We start from the raw sequence: 7,531 nt of genomic DNA, 5'->3' as shown, positions 1-7,531 counted from the left end.
ATGAAAAGACTCCTGCCTCAGCCTCCCAAGCTGCTAGAATTACAGGCAGGTGCCACTGTGCTGGGCAAGAACTAAATTTTGATCCCTACCTTTATGCTATTCAAATATGAACTTAAGACAGATTATAGATCTAAATGAAAAATATGATTCAGAAAACTTCTAAGAATAATGAGACATCTTGTGACCCAGTATTAAGCAAAGACTTTTTAGAAAGGACACAATAATCATGATCTATAAAAATAAATACTGGTAATTTTATTATTTTATTTTATTTTTATTAGTTGCTCAAGACAATACAATGATCTTAACATGGTAATTTTAATTTCATCAAAATTAATAAATTCTGCTCTTCAAAAACATGTTAAGATCTTGAAAATTGCTGAGAGTAGTTACTAAGTGTTCTCACCAAAAAAGAGATAAGTATGTGAAGAAATACATGTGCTAATTAGCTCAATTTAGCCATCCTACAATGGGTAAATATTTTTTTAAAAAAACAGTTATATACAATAAATATATACCATTTGATTTTTCAATTAAAAAGAAAGAAATCTTTGGGGGAAAAAATGAAGAAAATGAAAAGATAAGCTAAAGATTAGGAAAAGGGATTTGTGTTTATAATATATAAAGAACTCTCAAAACTAATTTTTTATTAATTAATTAATTAATTTTAATTAGGTCTGTATGACAGCAGAACCCATTTTGATTCATTGTACACAACTGCAGCACAACTTTTCATTTCTCTGGTTGTACACAATGTATCATCGTACCATATGTGCAGTCATACAAGTACCTAGGGTAATGATGTCCATCTCATTCCACCATCTTTCCTACCCCCATTCCCCCTTCTCACTCCTCCCTCCCCTTTGCCCCATCAAAGTTTCTCCATTTTTCCTATGCCCCCCACCCCCACTATGAATCAGCATCCACTTATCAGAGAGAACATTCAGACTTTGGTTTTTGGGGATTGGCTTACTTTGCTTAGCATGATATTCTCCAACTCCATCCATTTACCTGAAAATGCCACAATTTTATTGTCTTTTAATGCTGAGTAAAATTCCATTGTGTATATACACCACAGTTCTTCATCCATTCATCTATTGAAGGGCATCTAGTTTGCGTCCACAATTCAGCTACTGTGAATTGAACTGCTATAAACATTGATGTGGCTGCATTATTAAAGTATGGTGATTTTAAGTCCTTTGGGTAAATACCAAGGAGTGGGATAGTTCCATACAGCTTTCCAGATTGGTAGTACCAATTTGCAGTTCCACCAGCAATGTATGAGTGTGCCCTTTCCCCCACATCCTCACCAACATTTTTTGTTGTCTGTATTCTTTATAACTGCCATTCTCACTGGTGTGAGATGAAATCTTAGAGTAGTTTTGTTTTGCATTTCTCTAATTACTAAAGACATTAAACATTTTGTTCATATATTTGTTGTTCAAATATATATCTTCTTCTGACAAGTGTCTGTTCAGCTCCTTAGCCCATTTATTGATTGGGTTGTTTGTTTTTTAGGTTAAGTTTGAGTTCTTTATATATCCTGGAGATTAGTGCTCTATCTGACGTGTGTGGCAAAAATTTGATCCCAAAATATAGGCTCTCTCTTCACCTCATTGATTGTTTCTTTTGCTGAAAAGAAGCTTTTTAGTTTGAATCCATCCCATTTATTAATTCTTTATTTTATTTCTTGCATTTTAGGAGTCTTGTTAAGGAAGTCAGGATCTAATCCGATATGATAAAGATTTGGGCCTATCAAAACTAAATATTAAGGAAGTTAATAACCCAATATAAATTGAACAAAATATTTGAATAGGCCCATCACCAAGCAAACTATATGAATGGACAATAGGCACATGAAAAGATTCTCAACATCCTTAGTCATTAGGGAAATGCAAATTAAAAACACCATGAGCTACCACTACACATTTATTATAATGGCCAAAACAAAAACCCATAATACTAAGTTCTGACAAAGATGAGGCAACCGGAATTCTTATTCCTTGCTGGTGGGGATGCAAGATACTAAATACACTTTGGAAAATAGGATAGCAGTTTGTCATAAAGCCAGCATGCATTTATTGTTACGAAGGAAAAACCTAAATAAACCCTCTAGTAGCAGCACTTGCTCTCACCTGACTTAAAGTCACTCATTTTGGAGGTCATGTGGCAGCCACGTTACTGAACCACCTTGGAAGCACTGCCTCCAGCCCTCACCAAGTCACCCCATGCCACAGGTCTTCAGGTCTTCCAACTGAGGCCCTCACCAGCAGGAAGCAGTTTCCCCTATGTCCTGTTGAATTCCTAACTCACAGAAACCATGAGGTAATAAGTTGTATGAGCCAGTGTTCTCTAGTGAAACAGAACTGAAGAATGTAGATATAATTACATGAGGGAATTTATTGGCTGAGTTACACCATCAGAGTCTGGATAGTCCCACCAATGGCTGTCTACAGGCTGGAGAGCTGGGGAAACCGGCAACTGCTCAGTCCAAAAAGCTGGGTACCTTAGAACAAAACGGACCCATGATGCATCCTCAGTCCCATTCTGAGTCTCTGAAAGGCCTCTGGAGCCTTGGTGTGAGTCCATATTCAAAGGCTAAAGAATCTACGGTCTGATGTCCTTTGGCAATGGCAACAGCAAAAAATGCACCTGCTCACAAGAGTTGAGACTGTGTGTGACTGAGTTTCCTTCCCCCCTTCTTTTTTCCCTTGGAGGCCCTTAGCTTATTGGACAGAGCCACCCACAGTCAGGGCAGGTCATGCCCCCTCAGTTCACCAATCCACATGCCGGTTGTCTCTGTAAACACCTTCACACACCCAGAGGGTGCTCAACAAGTTTTCTAGGCATCTGTCAACCTAATCACATAGACAACCACAATTAACCATCACAGAAATTATAATTTTTGTTTTTAAGCTACTAAGTTTAGGTGTTGCAACAGTGGACTATGAATACTCAAGTATTTCTGTATCTGGAAATGGCCAATTTGGCCATGTCTTTGTGATGGACCCCATAGCCATCTGCAGTCCTGTTGCTTATTTGAGGACTCATCCTGCACTGGCTGCTTTGTTTACACTGTGAACATTTAAAACTTAAAAGAGATGTTTGACCTATGCAAAGATGGATGGAGATGGGAAAGGAAGGGGCTCCAATCATAAAACCCCTGCTAGGAATTCTGTGATTCTGTGGGTTTTTATGGATGGAAAGCCTCAATGAACCCACAATATAAAAGAGGAACAGTGATCTGGACGTGATGGTGCATGCCTTTAAGCCCAGCTACTCCTGAGGCTGGAGAATTGAGAGTTCAAGGCCAGCCTGGGCAACTTATCAGGATCCTGTCTCAAAATAAAGTAAAAAGAACTAGAGCTGTAACTTGCTGGTAGAATCCCTGGGTGCAATCCCCAGTACCAAAAACAGAGGGGAGCAGAGGAAGTGCTTGTTCTTGCAAAAAGAAAAGACGTGGGAAAGGTTTGAAGAAGGCAGAGTTCTTCTAAGCCCAGGCCAGCCCGGCTATGTTGCCTGTTCTTCTAGGCTGGAATTGCAGCCAGTTGGGACCAGGGGACCCAGTCTGAAGACAGCTGTGCCCACTTCCCAGATGACTGCCACACATGCTCCAGAGCTCTGAGCTATCTCCATCGGTGTGGCGACTTTTTTTTTTTTATGATGCCTTTCTGTCCTTTGTCCCTTCTTGGGGCTGCCAGGACTAGACATTTTTAAACTCTCTTTAAAGGACTTTTTGAAAAGTCCTCTTTCTTCATTAATCTCTCCCACTTCAACTCACACCTCTAAAAGTTTGGATCTGGATGATCCCAGATAAGGCCTGTGGGGCCCTCAGATACTGATGGTTGGGAGGTTTTCCAGAGCTCTCAGAAGTAAACCTTCCACATCTCAGAAAGTTACAGCTATTTCCTTACCTGGGATAGGTCTGGAAGATCTTTCTGATGTAAAGACATACCTTACCACCTGTGGCAGAAACCTGTTGGTGGAGACTTCCAGATCCTGCTGGTCTCTGGGAAGATTCCATAAGAAACCTGCCTCAATGGATGACTCATAACCCAGGAGCTGGATGTCTGCAGTGGAAAAGTACAGGAGGTGAGTGAGTGGGATGGAAGCTGTGTGGTTACACCTGGGCCTCCTATGAAAGTTCTAGAGAGGGACAACTGGCAGCAGCTAGACTCAGCCCCGGGACTGAGTCAAGATTACAAAAAGACTTCAAAGTCAAGATTTCACATGCTACCTGACCCTAAGAGAAACATTTTTAACTGTTGTATGTCACAGAATTCAAAGTGTCTAGGGTCTAGTCTGGAGTGTCCTGCCAGGCTCAGGAAATACACAGGCAGTCAAGGGTGTGGGTATTGAAATCAAATAGACCAGAGTTTGAGTTCCGGTTCACCATTTACTAGCTGGGTGACTTGGCAAGTTATTAATCTCTGACACTCTTTCCTCAAGGTAAGAAGCCCTGTCTCACAGAACTACTGCAAGTTTTAGGTGAACAAATATATTAAAGCATTTCAGAGGGTGTTGGGAACATAATAAATATTCAGCAAAGGGTAATGATGATTGGAAAGAGTCCTGGTTAGGCTGTATGATTTCAGAAATGACACCTCAGAGGCTGAAGATGGCCTGGTTATGCTGACTCAAAGGAAGTAAGTGAAAAGAGGTGGCAGAAATTTGGGGGAAAGAAAAATGTTTCTGGGATTTGGGGTTAATTGGGACAGCCATCAGGGCTTAGGAGACACAGAACTTGGTATATAGAAGCAGGAGTACCAGAAGAGTGAGTTTCATAGGTTCACATTGAATATTTTTTTTAAAAAACATGCATTCCAATTTTGTGATGCATATATCATAGTATGCATTATGGCATATTTTGCTATAAAGAAATTCATAGCAATGAAAAGATTTCAAACTTAACTAGTTTATACCAACAGCTATTTCATCATAAAATTCCAGGGGAATGTGACCCCAAGGATATTTTCTTAATCTGTTCATTTGTAACTGCTGTGACCACATTCTGAATGTTCTATTTTTTGTGGTTTTCATATTTGGTTGTTTTGGTGGTGCTTGGAATCTAACCCAGGGCCTTGAGCGCCAGGCAGGCGCTCTACCACTGAACTACACTCTGAGCCCCTTCCATTGGTTTTTGAAAATCCTGGGAGAGTTTCTTTCTTTCTTTTTTTTTTTTCCTGGTTTGTTATAGGTTCTTCATTTTTTAGATGTATTAGAATTGGCTTTGAAGATGGACAGGCATCTTATATAACTTTTGGCTAATCCAAGGTAGGTGAAGTCTGGCTTTAGCTGCATGGAGAAAGATAATGGTGATTTTGAATGGCACTGGAAAGGAGCTTTGGGGGGAAAGAAAGGACATGCATTATGCAGAAGCTGCTCAAGGGTTGGAGTACACAGGATAGCAACTCAGCAGGGGTGTGGAGGCTCCTGCTAGTTTCTTATTAGATTTGAACTCAGCCATGCTGTTATGAAACAGGGGCCCTTTGAAGAAACATTGGAAAGTACTTGGGTCACTAAGGGCAGAAATTCATGAAGTTCCCGTACCCTCAAGGAGCCCTCCCTCCCTTGACCATGGGAACCATAGGCTAAAGACAAAGGAGACCTCTGTCTTTCCCACCTTAGGAGCCTGAGGGAAGCAGGAACGCTTCAGCTTGGCTCCGGAAGATTCATGTTAAACACAGTGTGGAGCTGCAACCCTCTCAAGAGCAGTGATTCAGAATGAGGTAAGAAAACTTGTGGAGGCAAGTCCTTTTCAACTCTTTAGGGTAGGAAAGTGGTCTGAGGTATGCATAGCAGGAATTATTTAATAGAAATTTTCAGTCTTGGAGATGGAGGGGACTTCCAGAACAATCTAGTCCAAACTTTTTGTTGCCATGGATCTCTTCTTTAAACAAAAGCTTCAGAGAGCCCAAAGTCAAACCCTTATGAAAACAAGATGGCTCTTGTTGCAAAAGTGGAGGGGAGGAGGGGAAAAGAAATCTAATTTATAAAATTAGAAAATTTCAAAAGAGTATCATGGAAGAAAACATTTTCATTTATGTTCATATCATAGGCTAAAGAAACATTGATTAGAAAAAAATACAATGCCCCAAATACATTTAACTTAGAAGAGACTTTGGATCTGTAGGGGCATTTTCATTGGGAGACATGAGAACAGGGATGTCTTTTAGTGACATGTATGTCTTTTAGTGACATGAAAAGGAGTCTTGGATGAAAACTTCAAGGGTTACAAGACTGTGCTGGGCTAACTTAAAACAACGTGTCCTACAGTACCACCAGGTGGCGCCCGCGTTCGGCATTTTGAGAACGTCTGGATTTCTTCTGGCGAGTCACAGGGCCTTGTGCCTTTTCAGGTTTAGAAAATCTGATTGGGCTTCACGCTCAAGAAAACACAGTTCCGTGGTTTAACCTCCTTCGCTCTCACTTTCATTCCAACTGTCGAAGTGCGCTTAACATCAGCGTTATTAAGGAGTGTGCAGTTTTCAGAAAGGGGCGAGGGAAAAAAAAAAAAAAAACTTCTCCAAACATACTAAAGAAAAGGAAGAGTCTTTCAAGAAGTCTGGTGCAGGAGGAGGAAGGCTGGGCTTTTGAAACTTTAATTCAGGGTTCACCACTGGATGAGGAAGCACGGAGTCTCTGGTCTCAAGTTTCCTCATTGGTAAAAATGGCTCTTTGAGCTCTATTATCTGTGGCATGCTGATGCAGGGAAGTTAGACAAACCCCAGCTTCAATTCTGGATCCCAGTTATAACTTTAAAACAGCGATAACATTTGGCATGGTTACTGAGATTAAATAATTTTCATAAATGCTAGTACTGTACGTAAATGGTCTTCATTATTATTGCCTTTTTTTGGGGGGGGGGGAGAACGAGGGATTGAGGAGCACTCGACCACTGAGTCACATCCCCAGCCCTATTTTGTATTTTTATTTAGAGACAGGGTCTCCCTGAGTGGCTTAAGGCCTCGCTAAATTGCTGAAGCTGGCTTTGAATTTAGATCCTACAGCCTCAGCTTCCCAAGCCGCTGGGATTACAGGCGTGCGCCACGATGCCCGGCTTTATTATTGCCTTTTTATGTCACCATCTCCCTCCGGACGGCCATTCCAGCAGTTGGGAAGTCTAAAACAATACACATATACATTTAGAATTCATATACATTCATGCAGGAGGTTTCAGCACTCCAGATTGCAAAGTGCTACTTAATTGTAGACTGTGAAGGCTGGCTGCACTTTGGGACAGATATCCAGGGTTTCACAAATCTTCTCCCCGGGCCTTTCTTCCACCCCTAGCCGCGTGCCCTAACCATGCGCGCAGCAGCCCAAGCAGGCAGCTCAGGACGCGTGCTTCTCGCCTTTAATCACCAGCGACAGCGCTAAAGACACGGAGAAGCGCCCCGCCCCCGTGCGTCAGAGCGTAGTTGCGCAGAGGCGTTTCCCGGGGCGTGCCTCGGTTGCTAGGCGACCATGCCGCTCCCCCTCCCGCCCTTGCGCTCCGTCTCCCTCCTCCCAGTCCTGGCTAGTAGCGAGC

The sequence above is a fragment of the Marmota flaviventris genome, chromosome 12 (assembly GCF_047511675.1).
Source record: "Marmota flaviventris isolate mMarFla1 chromosome 12, mMarFla1.hap1, whole genome shotgun sequence".
In the NCBI taxonomy this organism is placed as follows: domain Eukaryota; kingdom Metazoa; phylum Chordata; class Mammalia; order Rodentia; family Sciuridae; genus Marmota; species Marmota flaviventris.
Note: the sequence above shows the minus strand (reverse complement) of the source record.